Here is a 19,545-nt window from a genome sequence, read left to right as displayed (position 1 = left end):
TCGATCCCAAGATCCTGGGAAGGCACTTTACTGACTGAGCCACCCACGTGCCCCACTTTTAAAATTTTTGATCTGGTCAAGTTATCTTTAATTAGTCTAGGCTAGTGGCTCTTAATAAGCAGCAACAGAGTCCTATGTGGACCTTTAGAAAGGACAAAATGCCCAAGTTCATTCTTAGGATTTGTTATCTCTTAGCTGGAGGCAAGAAGAAAGAGAGGAAACAGACATCTGTAGTTGTTAAAGCTTCACAGACAGGCTAAAGTTACCTCTAATTAACCATTCTTCTAAGCCTCACATCTCTACCTTGACTACATTGGAATTGCCTGGATTGTTGTAAAACCACTAATGCCTGGGCTCATTCCCACCCCAGTCTACTGCTGCAAGATTCTGATCTAATTAGATTGGAGTATGCCTTGGGTATCCGAATATTTAAAAGCTCTCCAGTTGCTTTTGATGTTCAGCAACACTTGAGAACCACTGTTTTAAGCCATAGAAATTCATTAAGCATTTTTCAGTTGTGGTTGACAAGATCAGAACTTGGCTTGAGGGAAATTAATTTGGCTGCACTACATATGGGGTGGATCGACATGCTGAAAGAAGTTTCAGGGAAAGGATAGATAGGAGACCAATGGAGTAGACTAAAGTTAGCTAGGGAGGCCTGTGGGGAGAGAGTGCAGCAGACAATGCGGATGGACAGAGAGTGGAACTTTGCAACTGGTTTCAGAGGAGCGAGTCTCATCATTTAAAGTCCTTTTTGATCCAACAACATTGCAATGACCAACACATCTAAATAAGAAGATGCTTTTTCAACTGATACACTGATGAGTATCTTCAAAGAAAATTTCTTGTTACTCTTAATGCCTAAGCGAATTTGATGTGCCCTAATGCAATTCAGAGAACCTGCTCCTCGTTTACTGTACCAGAACCGTACTGCTGAGCTCTCAGCTCAAGTCTACAAGTATTTCCATTGTAAGTGATGTGACTTATGATATGGTAACTATTAATAATCAATAAATAAGAATTACATAGACATAAATGAAAGATTATAATATATGCTAATAATAGCCATTGGTTTTTGTTGCTATGGACATTTCATAATCATAAAAAATAAAATAAAATTATTTAGCATTACTTAAAATTGAGAAATTATTGGGGAGAAATGCAGAGTTGGTGCTTAATGGGCATAAATTTTCATTTTGGCAAGATAAAAATATTCTAGAGACCTGCTGCTTGATAATGTGTATATGCTTAAAATTTCTGAACTATACACTTAGAAATGATTAAGATGGTAAATATCATATGTGTTCTTACCACATTTAAAATTTTTTAACTGAAAAAATACAACAAAATCTAAACTAAAATACTAAGCTTTTATATTAATTATCCTTCAATGTTAGAAAGAAAAATATGCCAATGTAAAGATAATTAGAAAATGGAAAATAGCCATTGGAGAAGAAAATGGAATTTTTTTATTATTATATTATTACTGAACAAAATTTTGGAAAAAAATTGTAAAATTTAAACTGCGGCAGTTAGGCTCCAAAGATGGCCACTAACAAACCACACCTCTTAGAGTTTTCTGCATTGTGTAGTCTCCCTCTCATATTAGTTCTGGGCTGGTCCTATGACTTGTTTTGACCTGTAGAATATGGCACAAGTGACACAATGTAAGTGATTTGCAACTTCTGCTTTCTCTTCTGAAGATGCTTCTTTTTGGAAACTACTACATACTAGCCACCATGTTGTAAACTAAGCTTAAAGAGCAAGTTAGAGAGGGTAACAAAGAGGAGAACAGAGGCCCCCAGCTAAACTCCCAACTGACGGCCAGCACCAACAGCCAGTCAAGGTAATGAGATCACTTTGGACCTTTCTCTCATCCCAGCACAATCTACCACAGCCTGCCTTCGATATAACGTTCATGTATCTCTTATGTAGAAACTTACTCCCTCCCTCTTTCTAAACTTTCTTCCCATCATGGTATCAGCTTAAATTCTAGATCTCGTCCTCTAAATCAAGGATCTCCTCAGGTGTTGACCGTTAGATATAGCTCTTCAGATGAGGTCTCTGGGTCCACATATCCCTGCGAACTTAATACACAATGTACATGGTGAAGAAGTGATGGAATAATTACATTGTATATACCCATTCAAGAAGAGGAAGAGGGATGGGAAGCACCTAGCTGTTACCATTCTAAAATTCAAAGAGACACATGCTGTCACTTCCTCTAACTGTGGGGACAGAAAACAGTTCTTATTTGGATCCAGTCCTTCTCCTTGGGAGTAGTTCTCCTTGACTCTTGAAGTTACCCTTTGATTTATTCTTCTGATTCTTAAGAAATAGCTTGTGTTTGCAGCTGAGTGATTCCCTGCTTCTCACTTGTACGAAGTTGGGGGCCCAAATGCTTCTTCTTATTTTGAACTGACTTTTTTCCTATATTCCAACTTTGTATAAAACTGTGGACTTGGGGCGCCTGGGTGGCTCAGTGGCTAAGCCTCTGCCTTCGGCTCAGATCATGGTCTCAGGGTCCTGGGATGGAGCCCTGCATCCGGCTCTCTGCTCAGCGGGGAGCCTTCTTCCTTCTCTCTCTCTCTCTCTGCCTGCCTCTCTGCCTACTTGTGATCTCTGTGAAATAAATAAATAAAATCTTAAAACAAAACAAAATAAAACTGTGGACTTTCCAGGACAGTTAAAAACCTATGTGGGTTTCCTGTATATCAAATTATAATGCACCCCTTTAGCAGAAGCCACGTTCACAAGTCTCTTTGACATATACTTCTCTCTCTTCTTTGGGCTGAGACTCAAGCTGCTAAATGAGAAACAACCTTCAGAATGTGGGAAGCCCTATTGTCTAATTGAGGATCTCAACAACTGAGAGGGTCTCATGGCTACACCTTTCATCTGATCTTTATTTTTTATCCTGAGAACATGCTTTATAGGGTACTCCATGAAGTAGAATTTTTTTCTTCAGAGATCATTTCTTAGTTCAAGAATCTTTTGCTCTCTAAACAACCTGAGATGAGTAATAGTTTGTTTCTAACCCTACATGTCCCAGGATGAAAATATTTTCTCTGAATTATTTTTTTTAATAATTTTTTATTTTTTATAAACATATATTTTTATCCCCAGGGGTACAGGTCTGTGAATCACCAGGTTTACACACTTCACAGCACTTACCAAAGCACATACCCTCCCCAAGGTCCATAATCCCACCCCCTTCTCCCAAACCCCCTCCCCCCAGCAACCCTCAGTTTGTTTTGTGAGATTAAGAGTCACTTATGGTTTGTCTCCCTCCCAATCCCATCTTCTTTCATTTATTCTTCTCGTACCCACTTAAGCCCCCATGTTGCATCACAACTTCCTCATCTCAGGGAGATCATATGATAGTTGTCTTTCTCCGCTTGACTTATTTCGCTAAGCATGATACGCTCTAGTTCCATCCATGTTGTCGCAAATGGCAAGATTTCATTTCTTTTGATGGCTGCATAGTATTCCATTGTGTATATATACCACATCTTCTTGATCCATTCATCTGTTGATGGACATCTAGGTTCTTTCCATAGTTTGGCTATTGTGGACATTGCTGCTATAAACATTCGGGTGCATGTGTCCCTTTGGATCACTACATTTGTATCTTTAGGGTAAATACCCAATAGTGCAATTGCTGGGTCATAGGGCAGTTCTATTTTCAACATTTTGAGGAACCTCCATGCTGTTTTCCAGAGTGGCTGCACCAGCTTGCATTCCCACCAACAGTGTAGGAGGGTTCCCCTTTCTCCGCATCCTCGCCAGCATCTGTCATTTCCTGACTTGTTGATTTTAGCCATTCTGACTGGTGTGAGGTGATATCTCATTGTGGTTTTGATTTGTATTTCCCTGATGCCGAGTGATATGGAGCACTTTTTCATGTGTCTGTTGGCCATCTGGATGTCTTCTTTGCAGAAATGTCTGTTCATGTCCTCTGCCCATTTCTTGATTGGATTATTTGTTCTTTGGGTGTTGAGTTTGCTAAGTTCTTTATAGATTCTGGACACTAGTCCTTTATCTGATATGTCGTTTGCAAATATCTTCTCCCATTCTGTCAGTTGTCTTTTGATTTTGTTAACTGTTTCCTTTGCTGTGCAAAAGCTTTTGATCTTGATGAAATCCCAATAGTTCATTTTTGCCCTTGCTTCCCTTGCCTTTGGCATTGTTCCTAGGAAGATGTTGCTGCGGCTGAGGTCGAAGAGGTTGCTGCCTGTGTTCTCCTCAAGGATTTTGATGGATTCCTTTCGCACATTGAAGTCCTTCATCCATTTTGAGTCTATTTTTGTGTGTGGTGTAAGGAAATGGTCCAATTTCATTTTTCTGCATGTGGCTGTCCAATTTTCCCAGCACCACTTATTGAAGAGGCTGTCTTTTTTTCCATTGGACATTCTTTCCTGCTTTGTCGAAGATTAGTTGACCATAGAGTTGAGGGTCTATTTCTGGGCTCTCTATTCTGTTCCATTGATCTATGGGTCTGTTTTTGTGCCAGTACCATGCTGTCTTGACTTTTAAAACATATCTCTGAATTATTTTTTTAAAACTAAACGTATCCTTCTTTAGCTCGCTAACCCTTCCTGTACTTTATCATTGGCGGCCAAAAAATATGAGTTGACATTTTCAACATTTTCTTTAACTATATCCACAGTATAGTCCATATTACTACAGAAAACAGCTTTGTTCATTTCTTTTGTCTGCATTTAATTTATATCACCCCTTTCTTGCCTCTGGTAGTAATTTCCTCAGTGGTCTTTTAGTCTTTGTTAGTCTTCTAAAGCCTCTACAAACTTCTACCCATTTGTTCAATCCCAAAACCAATGCCACATGTTTTAAAATTCCTTTATGACAAATTCAACTTTCAGACACTAATTTTGTTTTGGATATCCATTGTTATAACAATAACTGTCCCAAAAATTGAGTGGTCGACTACAATTTATTAGTATCTCTCACAGTTGAACAGGTGGATTAGATTTATTTGGGCTATTCTTCTGCCAGTCACCTGAATTCCTTCAGGTCAGATGCTGGGCTGGAGTTCTCTGAAGGCTTTGCTGGGCTGGGCGTCCAAGGTAGCTTCTTCAGTCATGTGCCTTGCTGCTCTTCCACATAGCCTGTCTCTTCAAGTGGCATCCCAGCCTCCAGGCCTCCATGTGTGGCTTCTTTCTCTTGAAGAATAAGTGTCTTCTCATAGTTGATTATTAAGAGAAAAAAGACCAAGTGCCAGACCTTCTTAAATGTTAGTTCTAGAACTGGCCTAATATCAGTTCTGACAGTCTGTTGATTAAAGTGGGGCTTAGAATCAGCCCAAATTCTCTGTGGAATTCATACAAAATGGGATCCTGGGAAGTGAGATTCACTGGGGGATGTATTTTGAGACTACCAAAAATTGAAAAGACTAAAACTACTAGTTTCAACAGCATGGGACATGCTATGTGACTGATGGGGCAGAATGTAAATTTACTTTTGCTTCACGTCAACCAGAAATGAATCTCAAAAAATTTGAGGGGGCAACACCTGAAGAATCCACTAAACTTAATATATTTTCCCCTGATCCAGTCATATAACCTTGTAACTGAAATAATAAACAATAGGATGTTACTCAGAAAACTAACTCTATCAGTCAAGAAAATTAATTCTTCCAAGTTACAAATATGATGTTTTAGAAACCTATTACACACAAATCTCTTAAGTATCCAGAAAACTACTACACTTGCTTTCTTTATTTTACCTCCAAATATTTTGCTAAATTGCAAATTCCTTGAGGATGGAAAAAAATTAACTGAAAAATAAGAATGTATAAAAAGATAGTCACCATTATCATAAAGTCTTAGTAATCATAAAGAAAGTAAAATGACTTAGAGGAAGGCAGAATTCTAAATAGTCTCCAAGTTTGCACCCTGGTGATATACACCCCCAGTATAGTCCCCTCTCCTGCCTTTGAGTGCGAGCATAGACTATGAATGACAGACTAGTTTCTCCATCATTAGATTACTGTAGCTGAATTTGGGGAAAGGAGATTCATTTCCCCAATCTCATCAGGTGAGCCCTTAAAAGGGACTGAGCTCTTCCTGGGGATGGAGATTTGAATGGGAGGGCCATTTGACTCATAGAAGAGTCTCTAATGATGGCTTTGAAGCCAGAGGGGACCACAGGCTAAGGGACTGAGAATGGTCTCTTGGAGTTTCGCATAGACCTGTGTAACAACCAGCAAAGGAACAGGGTCATCAGTCCTATGACCATAAGGAACTGAATTCTTTTTTTTTTTTTTTAAAGATTTTATTTATTTGTCAGAGAGAGAGAGAACGCGCAAGCACAGGCAGAGAGAGTGGCAGGCAGAGTCAGAGGGAGAAGCAGGCTCCCCGCAGAGCAAGGAGCCCGATGTGGGACTCGATCCCAGGACGCTGGGATCACGACCCGAGCCGAAGGCAGCTGCTTAACCAACTGAGCCACCCAGGCGTCCCAGGAACTGAATTCTGACAACAACCTCTGGAAGCTGGAAGAGGACCCTGAACTCCAGAGGAGAAAGCAGCCAGACAATAGCTGCTGAATGAATTCAGCTTTGGGAGAATGAAAGCAGAGAATCCAGGTGTGCCATATTGGAACTTCTGCCATACAGATCTGAGCTGATAAATGGGTATTGTTTTAAGCCACTTGGTGTGTAGTAATTTGTTATACAATGGTAGAAGACAACTCAAAAATTAGTTTTCATAAGACTTAAATAACAGTGGTATGTATTTGAAGTTAAAATCTGATTTGAAAACACATGAAGGCTGCAGAGACAATGAGAGATGATATTTGGCTATTCTTGAATATACTTACACACAACACAGAGTTTGGCAAAAAAAAAAAAAAATGTCCAACACAAGACACAAGAAGATCATCCAAGAGACCTCTTGAGTATGATACTGGGAATTTTATTCCGTTGGCAGAAACCATAACAAATTTGCTAACACATGGCCTAAAAGATGAAATGCAAAACCAAGCAATTAGAGTTATAGTAGATGAATGAATGAAATAATTTTGAAAAAGACAATGCATACTAAATATTGCTTAATTGTTTTTGATAAAACCTCTGATGTATGGAGGGATTAATCCAGATAATTACATCTGGATTTGTGGATTCCTTAAGCGTAAAAATTTCTATATTTATGTATTTAGAGAAATGTGTCTGGTAGATAATATGGTTTATAGTATAATGTTTTTATATACCTATAATTGCCTCAAATTTGTTGATTCCTTAGAAACACAAGACTCAATAGCCAGTTGTACTTGTGGCTGAGATTTATTGTGATAATAAACACAGAGCAAAAACAGCAGAGAAAAGGTGCACTGGTGGGATACAGTTATGCCAGGAAGGGCTTCTGAGTCTTTCCTCATCTGAGGCCACATACAATGTGTGATCTCTCTGATGGAGAGCTACAGTGACATGAATGGAGAGTGTCTACAGCCAAGAAAGCCTATCCAAGTTCCAGGGTCTGAGGAATCCATGAGGTGCTAAAAACATAAGTATACCCTGCTAGTCAACCAGTCATAGTAACTGAAACTCAGAACCTCAACAATGGAAATAGGTAAACCTTATCCATCTTGCTGTTTGTGCAAATCAACATGACCAGCCAATACAGGATGACCCACTGCTCCAGATATAAACAAAAAAAATCATCAATCACCAATGTAAAGAACATTCCAAGGGCCACATGCCCAGAGGTTGGCCAAGGGTCAATCATGATTCTAGGTCTCCTTGAAGGCATGCAGAGTAAGCAACCAGATCTCTGTTAACCCTTTCCTCATACATACTTATATATATGATACATACAAATATATAAAATAATGCTGTGTATATACGTTACATATATATACATATATACAGACACATATACACACACACACACAGAATGCTCGAACTGTGAAAGGGAATATATATATAATATATATGAACACACGGTATCTGTATCTTGCTGGAAATGTGAATTAAAAACCAGATTTCAATAGAAGATATATTTTTTTAAAGATTTGTTTATTTATTTTAGTGGGGGTGCAGAGGGAGAGGAAGAGAGAAAAATCTCAAGCAGACTCTCCCACTGAGCATGGAGCCCTATATGGGGCTAGATCCCACGACCCTGAGATGATGACAAAAGCCGAAATCAAGAGTTGCGTGCTGCTGAATCAACGGAGCCACCCAGGTGCCCCTCAATAAAAGATCTTTAAAAAGTATTAATTTAGGCTACAATGAAACTATCTGGTATATGAAAACACTTGTAACAAACACACATTTAAAAACTTTACTTAAGGGATGCCTGGGTGGCTCAGTTGGTTAAGCAGCTGCCTTCGGCTTAGGTCATGATCCCAGCATCCTGGGATCGAGTCCCACATCGGGCTCCTTGCTCCATGGGGAGCCTGCTTCTCCCTCTGACTCTGCCTGCCACTCTGTCTGCCTGTGTTTGCTCTCGCTTGCTCTCTCTCTCTGACAAATAAATAAGTAAAATCTTTAAAAAAAAATAAAAATAAAAATAAAAACTTTACTTAAACCACAAGAGGAAAGTCAATAAAAAACTCAAATAATAGCAGTATGCAACCATCTTTTAGAAGTTATTGATGCATTAATAAATTCTAGAATACAAGCAAAAAGTATATCTTTGAAAAAATAGATGTTATTAAATTCATCTTATCCGTATTAGTCTGACATGATATTTTAAGCAAAATTAATGTTATAAGCAAAAGAGGGCAGAAAACAGAATTCAGGGTAACAAAGCCTTTGAAATCATCAAAGGCCCTAAGAAAATCTTTGAGGAAAAACAAACTGTGTTTATGAGAAATGTGTAATTGGTATTAAAGGACAGAGTACATTGATATTAATGCTGACTTCTCCACATAGAAAACACTAGAAATATTAAGAAGATTTATTTTAGCTCAAAATCACAAGATTTGTCCCAGCTAAGAGCCAAAATCAAACTTCAAAATCAATTCTTTTCCTATAGTGGATGTAAAAGCACTAGTATTAAAAGAAAGGGTCACTATATCAAAAGAACATCATGGCTTTTTCAGTGCCAGATTACCAAAGTAATTTGCAGAATTACTGGAACATGTAAACACTTCTAATTTAAATAGAATACCAATCATAGTAAGAAAGGTGATCTTGATGGGCAACAATATGTTAAGTTTTTTCCTAAAATCTATTTTAAGTCCTATTGTAATCCAGCAAAATTGATTTGAGTTATGTTTGACAAAATTGATTTATGTTTGACATTATGTAAATTTAAGGGATACAATGTATTGATTTGATATATTTATATTGCTGAATACAGCAAAGTTTTGGAAGAGAATTTCCTGGATGTATTTCTGAAAACCTCCTTTGGATATTACAGAATATATGTAACTTTGCCAACGTTGGTCAGCAGTGGAGAATGTGGTTCCTCAAAATGAAAATTTATCAAACATGACATAATGTCTACAGAGTCCCATGAATGTCCAATCTACTAACTATTTCTTTAGGGAACCCACAGCACATAACCTCTAGCAACAAGCTTAGGAATAGTCAAGGTCAGGAAAGAACTGGGCACTGGGTAGTCTTCTCAACCCACTCTTCTGCTACCAGGACAGACTGAATATACAAACAGACAGTGGCCAGGTCATATTTAAATACAGAACTCTGATCCACAGTTTGCAATAACCTACCCAGGAAACCAACCTCCTTATCTACAGTAACCAGCCCAGGAAACCAGCTGGCTAGAAGTCGTACTGGGAGGAAGTTGGACTGCTATGTTTAGTAACAATCCAGGAAGTAGAATAATAACTTCTTTACCAATTGGCTCAAAATGTCTAGAACTTGAATAAGAATTGACCACTCCCCTAATTCTTATCCCATTTCCAACTTAGGATAAAGCAGAGAAAGCCAAATTCATACCCCCAACCAGTCACCTGGGATGCCCCACTTCTAGTTAGCCTGCTCATAGTTTCCCCAGTGCAACCACCCCTCAGCAGGGCACATCTGAAGCTTTCTCTCTCTCTCTCTCTTTTTTTTTTATTATAAAGCTTGCCCACTCCTCTGCCTTAAAATCGCTACCAAAACACACGTGTGGGTGGCTGATTCCCTTGCAGCTCTGAATAAATAGCATTTGCTTTTCTCATTGGGTTGATCTTCATTTAATTCCACAACCCCCAAACAGCTTTTGAAGAAAAGTGGGTGCTTACTTCAGAGAGCTCCAAGTAGGGACCAAGAGATGTGGATGAAAGCCTAAGCAAACTTTCCAGCTAACCACGGTCCCGGTGGGAACAAAGGTAAAGACAGCTCCCTCCAATTCTGGATGCTGTACAACCTTCAACTGAGAGAAGTCTTCCTTTGGCCACTGAGGGCTTCATCTTCTTCATCTTGCCTGTCGGGGTCTAGGAAGGTGTCACGAAGGTGCCCCCAGCCTTGGGCCCAGCCTGCCCACGTGCACGCACAGCCTGGGGACTGACCATCCCATGGAGAGTCTCCATCATTTATAATTCCCCTTTCAGTACTTTATCTTGGAAAGTGTGATGTAAAAATGAAGTAGGAACACTCGAGAATCGGTTACTTAACATTCAAAGTGTATTTTCTCTAGTCAAGAGCACACACTCCAGAAGTACTTAGTTAGCATTGGAAACACTCTAATCAGGAGATCTCACTCCAGAGGCCACAGCTCTGGGATCCCACTGTTTCTAGCAGTCCTGTAAGGGTTGTTCATCAGCGGAAGAGTTGTTAGGATTAATTTTACATTGTGAAAATGAGTGGTGTTCAAGTTTGGGGATTTGCTTAAACCTATTGCACAGGAGTGTTTGTCCCCATGTAAACTGGAATCCTAGGCTCAGATGAGCACCACAGCCCAGACCCTTGAAAACTCATTCTAAGCTTCAGATAAGACCGGGCCACCCCACTTCACAAAATCACCTGATCACCAAATCACCTGATCTGACTAGATCAGCTCAATCCTGCTGCCAGGATATCGTCACATCCCGTGAATCTCCTGGGCAAGGTAGTCACAGAGATTTAACAATAGACTGCATGGCTATTACTGTGACAGCTTGCTCAAAGCTGTTTGTGTAGCATAATTCAACCTGCATCTTGCTTTCATGCTAACATACACTGATAGCAAAGTTGCGGAGTGCACCCCTAACTCTGTCTTCTACCTCATCGCTGGAGACTACTGGTATGTCCCAAAAAAGAAGCTATTTCAAATGGACAGATGAGCTTAGACTGGTTTCAAGGGAGAAAGGAGTGCCTTAGAACCCTATCTGCACAACGTCACAGAAAAATCTATTCCATTCGTCAAATGACGAACAACTTTCTTAATTTGTGGAAATTCATAGAAAAACAAGGTTATCAGGCAGAAACACCCAGGTTTCTTTTTGCATTACTGTGAGGATTAAATCAGACAACATTTATCAAGTGCCTAGTGTCACATCTGTCCCTTGGTAAGTTTTCTGAGAGGTAATTAATATTTTTCATAATCAAGTGTGATGTCTGAGAAATAGTCAGCGGAGACTCTGAAGTTGCATTTACTCAATAATTCTCACACAAATTTAACATATTTTTGGAAATGCCTCCCATGTGGAGGAATGGGTGGTTGCTTCACCCGGCATGTGTGGAGAGGCCTAGCTGTGGAAGTGACATGTGAGCAGGGGCCTGACTGAGGTGAGGAAGCACATTGTTGCGACATCTGGAGAAGGGTATGCTGGGTGACTACCACAGCAGGTGCAAAGGCTCTGATGGGGGGAGTGTGCTGGAATATTCAGGAAGAGCTGCTGGCAGGTGGCGCCAGGCACAGTGATGGGGGTCTGGATGGAAATGAGTAAGGTCATCACCAGCCAGTTTCTGTAGCTAAATAATACAGTAAGATGCTGAAGAGTCAAAACAAAGAGGAGGCATGATCTGGTTTATATACTTAAAAGATCCATTCAAAGACATTTCAGTCGTCCCGGGAGAGAAGACTGGTTTAGCACAGGATGTTAGCAGTGGGGGAGATTTTTAAAAAGTCACATGTATTTTGAAGGTAGAGCTGGCAAGTTGTCCACGGACTAAATTTGAGATGTGAAAGAAAAGAGAAATTAAAATGTCTCTAAGATTTGGGGCCTGAGCCAGGAGATGAGAGGTGGTGTCATTGAAGACGATGGGTAGAAACCAAAGGAAGCTGCTGTGGGTAGGACAGGAGGACGTGTGGTAATGCAAACATCAGATCTGGATGGGTTTCAGGGATTCCCTGCAATTAGTGTTCAAGTGTTGATACAAAAAAATTGACTATTCAAATTGAACAAGAGTAACTGGCAGCAAAGGAGACAATGTGGGAGTCAAAAGTCCAGAGCATTGGATCCTAACAGGACTAAGGCAAAAACTTCTGGTAGCACTTCTACCAAGTCTCTGACAAGGAGGAACATGAACTATTGTTTAAACTGCATTGTATGTTAGCTGTGACTTATATGTCTGTGGCTGGTCACAGAGGCTAGCATGGAACTATCCCCAGGGCTCCTCCCCTTGACCTTCTGAGGAGAACTCTTCCGGGGTCTGCTGTTCTACTGGGCCTTTTTAATATTGATCAGGGTAATTGATGAAGAGAATATTTGGCAGGAGCTGAGAAAAGAGAGGCAAATTTACATTGGAAAGGGCATGAGCCTACAGAACAAATCTTAAAGCAAAAAAAAAGGGGGACAAGATACCTGTTGGCAGAAAAAAAAACAAGGTATACATGTCACAGTAGCCCTCAGTCAGTTCCCAATCCAAGAGAACACGGAATGACTCTTACTGCTTCCCTTCTGTGATAATACCCACATTCTAGACGTTGTTTTTAGTAAGTCTATGTTGCATTTCCAAAAGCACGACTCCTTTTTTATTTGTTTATAGCTTTCTTTTGCAAATTTTGTCACCATCATAAATTAAGTTTACAGAAAAATGTGAAAATTCAAAGCAAAACTAGTGCTTCCAAAAAAAGAAGCTGTCACCTGAAATCTCTCTCAACGAAGTAAATTTTAAGAGCTTGAATAATTTCAAGAGATGGAAATAAAAAGTTCAGTAACATTTGAGACTTTCTATTATGTTCTGCTATTGCAGAGATATTGAAACAAATGAACAAACAAATGAGAAATATCTTAGAAACCAGGAATATTCCTAGAAAGCAATCAAGAAGCTTTCATTCAAGTTTGCCTTAAGAAGGAAACAATAATAATCACTAACGTTCACTGAGCACAAGTAAGCCCCAGGTACTGTGCTAAGTAAGTCCACTCTATGGATGAGAAAAACCCAGGGAGGTTAACTTGCCTTGTTCACACCAGTGGGAAATAACATACCCAGCGTCCTTCGTCAGTAAACCAAATTGTGAAATTATTCGAAAAAGAAGAAGATTCCTTCTCTTTCTATGCCAGCTTAAATAAAATTCAGAAAATAAACCAAAGCGAAAGCAAACACAAAGCCTTGACCATTTATCAACCAAAATTACATTTTGTAAACTCCGTATTAACTTCACCAACAGATGGCAGCATTGGCTCGGAAACGTCTGACCAGCCCACTACAAAGGACCCTTAGAGAAAATTCTGGCGCTGGAGCAACAAGCAGCTCTTTATGGCTTTTTCAAAGAGGGTTTTGCTTTTGTTTATAGAGGGACGCTGTTGCTTTATTACTTTATGATTTCTCTCGAATCTCCAAACGTTAAATTTAAACTTGGAGCAAAGGAATATTCTAGAAACTTTAAATTTACAAGATTTCTGTAATAATACTTTGGTTGGACTCATTTTATCAGAAAGAAACCATGAATGTATGAAAATAAAAATTAGGTTTGTTTATCATTTTGAAAACTGAAAACATTTATTTTTATCTCATTTAGTTTAAAAGAGACATGAATTGTCCCCAGGATTGAAGAGCTGTAAAATCACAGAATGTAAAGACTGGGAGGTAATTAAATGTTAAATCCCTCATCGTATTGCAGATTTACTGAGGAGAAGCACCATAAAATAAGATAAATTAGATCATTTAACAAAAAATCCAGTAAATCCTTTGTCTTACATAAATATTGTTTGTAAATATCTACTTGCCTGATTGTCCCAAAGGACTTGGTTTTATTGTCCAACCTATATTTTTCACTAACAGTAGTTTAAAAGACTGTAATGAACACATGGCAACATTGCTGTAAATGCTGAATATTTCAGAGTCACTTCACCAAAATTAAAGGAAACTTCACTAAGCAGCTTTGTTTCAGGGCTCAAGTACTAATTTAAATGGAATTAACTACTGTTAATGCCCATCATGATCTTTTAAATAAGGAACAAGTTAGACATGGAATATTTCCTTTGACTTAGGAATAATTTCATTTTAGCTAATTACACCTATTTTGAGCTTAATCGCTCTACGGTTTCCATTACCTGTGTTGGTGCCACCAAATGATAAGCTTGCGGAATGACTCATCAGTTTCTAGTACACATTACAGTAATTCTTGGTTAATATTCCAAAGAGGATGTCAGGGAATTTAAGTCTGGATGTGACTTGATTTGTGCATTCACTAGTGCATTCTTTCATTCACTCACTCATTCAGTAAATGTGTACCAGGCATCTAGGTGCTAGGGTTACAGGGTTGAAGGAAACCGTTAAGGCCCTGCCGTCAAGAAACTTACATTCAGAGTGACTTATAATAAAAGCTAACATATATGTTTAGGGGAAGACCCATTTGCTATTATGGTGGAATTCTACTGGTTGCTTTAAGCAATACTCCACATTTCACAATAAACTTACGAAGTTGGTACTAATTTATATGAATTATGAATTGTGAATTGGCTTCATACCTAACAGCCTATTTTGACCTTGGAAAAGGCTATGGAATTCCTTTTTCAGTTGCCAAAAACCGCCAGCTGGGTAATTAAGGATCATCCATGATTTAGATCACACTGATTTTATCCATCAAAGAAAATTTGCTGAATGCAATGTGCTGATACTATGCTATAAATTAGTTAAGAGAAGCACAATCAGTCTCTGCCCATAGGTACATATACTCTGGCTGTATCACTGTATTCATTTGTAGTCCATAATTCAAAATGGCATCCGACAAGGATCCTCCAATCCGTCTTCTTTCTGCTTATTAAAATTCTTGGGAAAAGAGAAGTACATGAAGAAATATATGAAAGCTTACAACACTAAAAACTAAGACTAAAAGAAATTTTCCTTAATTCTATGGGAATTCCATTTCAACCTGGGTTGAAATGCCTTGCCTGTACCGTGTTGTTAGTACCTTCCAGATCATGTGCCCCCAAGCCAGAAAAGCAAGTCCTGATCTAAAAAAGAAATCTGGGCTTCTCTCCCTGTCCCTTGTGGCTTTTTTATCAGAAAGAAACCATCCTCCCCTCTATCCACCATTCCCATTCTCCATTCGGTGCCTTTCTTCATATATCTGTTTAGGAACCAGGGCTTGAGGTAGACAATTGGACAAGGAAGAAATGCATTGAATCTAAGGATGTGTTGTTTTATAACTCAAGTGCTATCAGTAGTGCCAGGTCCAGAGGGAATCACTTTTTATAATCTTTTTGTGTTCAGGGTCAGAAAACTGGTAGAGTAGAATAAAATCCCATCAGTTCCGCAGAACAAAGATAGATGAACATAATTTGTAAACTGCTAGAATTTGAGCTAGGAGTTGAGATTGCTAACCTATTAAACAGCCACAGATCTAAACAGAAAATTTATCTAACACCCAACTGTCAGAAATTGAAACCAAGGGCACCATCCACTCCATTAGGCAAATTCTAGATCTGGATACAGTAATTATCCCATCGTGGGACTTATGAATATCCAAACAAATAAATGAGAAAACATGATGCATCCATTAGCTATTATTGCATAAAAAACAGCCACAAAATCTTAACATGCACCAATAAATATTTATTCTCAGGGATCTGTGCCTCAGCTAACGGTTGGATGATCTGGGGTGGACTCGATTGAGTGTATTCCACAGAGGTGAATAGTCTTTAGCAATAATCGAATCTAACATATACACAAACAGAAAACATAGAGATTCAAGAAATGTCTTTCAGAATAAGAGAAGAGACTTGTGGTATTTAAGACACAGAAAGAAAAGAGGAAACCTGTGAAAATGATTTCTTGTCGAACCCACCCCCAAAAGTTGAGAAATCTGTTTGAAATTTTCAGTAAAATTCAAAATGACACTGTCTATGTCAAACAGGACGAGAAAGTTATAAGGAGAGGAAAATCTGAAATTTAAAAAAAAAAAAAAAAGGATGCTAGGATAATAAAAGTAGAAAAATCGTGAGGCATTTTAAATGAGCTAAAAAATGAAGAAATAGTTAAAAGTCCACATTTAAGCCAATAAAGAAGAGACTTGATATCAGGTAAAATCCAGCTGGTAATGTGTAGGAGCCTTTGTATAATGTACAGAAGGTGACAGAAAATAGACATTCATAATATGAGGTTAAGGGTTCCCTGAAGAAATAACTCAAGCAATTGAAATAAGAAATAATTATCCACATACCGAAAAAAGGTTCCTGAGTTGTGTCAATGTCCCTTAGTGGAAGGCTGCCAGGAATTCACTCACAGTTAAACAAAGTCTGTCTTATCTGTTTGTTGCAGGAGGGAGGACACACATGGTGGGGAACTGTGGTAAAAGGATAGAAGAAAAAAACTCAAAGGACCCAGGCTTGTGTTAGGTGATTCTGAGGAGAATTCAAGGAAGTAAAGTTTTGTTCTGGATTTGATTCTGTGGGGGAAGAGGGTTATTCTATGATTGGCTCTTCATTAGTTTCTAGTGTCGCCACAACAAAGTACTATAGACAAGGAGGGCTTAAACAAAAGAAATGTATTGTTGGGTCACCTGGGTGGCTCAGTGGGTTGGGCCTCTGTCTCCGGAACAGGTCATGATCCCAGGGTCATGGGATCCAGCCCCGCATTGGGCTCTCTGCACGGCGGGGAACCTGCTTCCCCCTCTCTCTCTGCCTGCCTCTCTGCCAATTGTGATCTCTTTCTCTGTCAAATAAATAAATAAAATCTTTGAAGGGGGGAAAAAAAAGGAAAGAAAGAAATGTATTGTCTCAGAGTTCCAGAAGCTAAAAGTCCAAGATCAAGGTGTCAGAAGGACCAGCTTCTCTCTGAAGGCACTAGGGAAGACTCTGTTCAGACCTCTCTCCTGACTTATAAGCAGTTCCTTGTCTTGAGACAGCGCAATACCAATCTTCACATAGTGTTCTCCCTTGTGTGCATGTCTGTGTCCAAACTTCCCCTTCCTACAAGAACACCAGCCATATTGGGTTAGGGGCTCGGCATGATCCCATTTCAACTTCCTTCCATGTGCAACAAACTCATTTGTGAACAAGGTCACGTTCTGAGGTGCTGGGGGCTCGAGCTTCAGTACACGTAGGGTGGCACAATTCCATGCGTGGCATCTTAGTGAATCTTACCTTGACAGAACAAGACAAGGAGGCTAAGGCTGTGCCTGGTAAAGAGGCAGCAGTCAAGTTCACTGATCAGGCTAGGAGGATGTTTGGTCATTTTTGTGGTTTGGAGAATGTTTGTGTTTCTCTGTGCTGAGGCATGATTAAAGAGCAAACTTGTTTTTCTCCTAATCCATCACCATCCCAGCTGGCCTTGCCTAGTGTTGATGTTCTGTGAATCTGCTGTCATTCAACAGTGAGAGACAGAACTTAGATAGGAGCACCAGCTTCCAGGGCTGGCGAAACCCGGATCTAATTAGTAGTCTGGGCCAGCTCTTTGCTCCAGGGGCTGCTTGCCTCATTCCCACTCTACCATTTTGGTTTGTTTGTTTGTTTGTTTGTTTTGTTTTAAAATATTTTAATTTTATTGTGTTTATATGACACAGAGAGAGAGAGTACAAGCAGGGCGAGTGGCAGGCAGAAAGCAGAGGGTGAAGTACATTCCCCACTGCGTGGGGAGCCCAATGCAGGGCTTGATACTAGGACCCTGAGATCATGACATGAACCCAAGGTAGATGCTCAACCAACTGAGCCACCAGGCGCCACCCTTAACCCACTCTATCATTTTGATCAAGGGTAGATGAAATGAGGTCACAGGACACTAATTTATGATTTCCAGATCTTCACCCTGATCAAAATTTCGCTGATTAGGAGGTATTCCCAAGAGCATAGTGCCTATTTCTCTATTTGAACTATTAAAGTCTTCAACATTAGCTCTTATATAACTCTCCTTTGAAGAGAGTGGAGTTCTTTTTCATTCTTGCCCCCAAAAGCTAACTTTACCCTAGTTGAAATTTTGCCAGTAGAAAGATAAACTAGAAAATGTACTATCAGAATATATGAAGTAGTCAATCCCCATGTTTTATATATAAAGGCAGATTCCATTCTATGGAGAGTCAAGGGCAGAGAGCTGTGCTAACTATCCCTTGGATATATGGAGCTTTTGAAAGCTCCATATATTTTTGTTTCATTAAAGAAGTTCTGAATTACTGTGACAGTGAGAATTTTTTCATTCTAGTGTTTCAGCAAGGGTGAATGGATAGATGCTAGGTTTGGTCATTATTGAGAAACTTTTAAATCAAAGCTGTGCAAAGCTCCAGATTTATCTGTGGCCGAAGGATATATAAATCTAGTCTAGATCAGAATTGTGAGAATGAGCTTTATTTTATTACTAAGTGCTAAACCAGCTGCCTCATCACGTTTCAGCTGTAGATTAGACAAAAAATACAATTCCTGACATAAGTCTTTGGTTTGATCATGAGATTTATCAACATGAAACACTTTATGAATAATGGCCAAGTTTAGGATTAAAGAACATTCATACTCAAAACAAGGTTTCTGAAGTAAACTTCATTGTTTGTTGAGTTGTGTTCAATGTTCCCTTTATGTTATGTATGTGTGCTTGTGCATAGAGTTGTGATATTTATATTTATGAATATATACAATGAACTTTATATATATATTATATATATATGTAAAGTGAACATATATATGTCTGTATATATATGTGTGTGTGTGTATAGTGAACTTCATGAGGCTCTAAAAATCAGTTCCCAGTCTTTCAGTTATGTTGCATTCCTTTCCCATTATTGCTAATTAAGAAGCCAGTACCACTTCAGTAAGATATAAAATAATGGCTTATCTGTTTAATCCCACTGCCTCACCCATCTCTCTAAGGAAGCTCCATGAGTTTAAAGAAGCCAGAGTGCTTTTTAGTCTTCTCAAATGTACTTCTGTGGCTAATGAATTTAAATTCCAAAAAAAATAAAATAAAATAAAGCAAGATTCTGCAAAATCCTAATCCCCACCCTTTTACCTTTAATTAATTTTTAAATTGAGATATTATCTGATATACAATACTACATAGTTTTCAAAGGGCCAGCTTTGAAAATTGCTTCCTGTTTCTTTCTTCCCCTCCTCCTCTTTCTCTTCCAATTTTTTCCTCTCTCTCCCCTCTTACCAAAATGTAATTGCTTGTGCTCTATTTCTTGAAAGTCAATCTTGTGATTAATTTGATTTAATCAACTTAAACCACCAAATTTGTGGTGGGAAACAGCTAAAGAAGTTACCATTTCTTTAAAAATTTTTCTATCT

This window comes from Mustela nigripes, chromosome 5, assembly GCF_022355385.1.
Source record: "Mustela nigripes isolate SB6536 chromosome 5, MUSNIG.SB6536, whole genome shotgun sequence".
In the NCBI taxonomy this organism is placed as follows: domain Eukaryota; kingdom Metazoa; phylum Chordata; class Mammalia; order Carnivora; family Mustelidae; genus Mustela; species Mustela nigripes.
The sequence above is the reverse complement of the archived record's forward strand: the minus strand, read 5'-3'. Positions refer to the sequence as shown.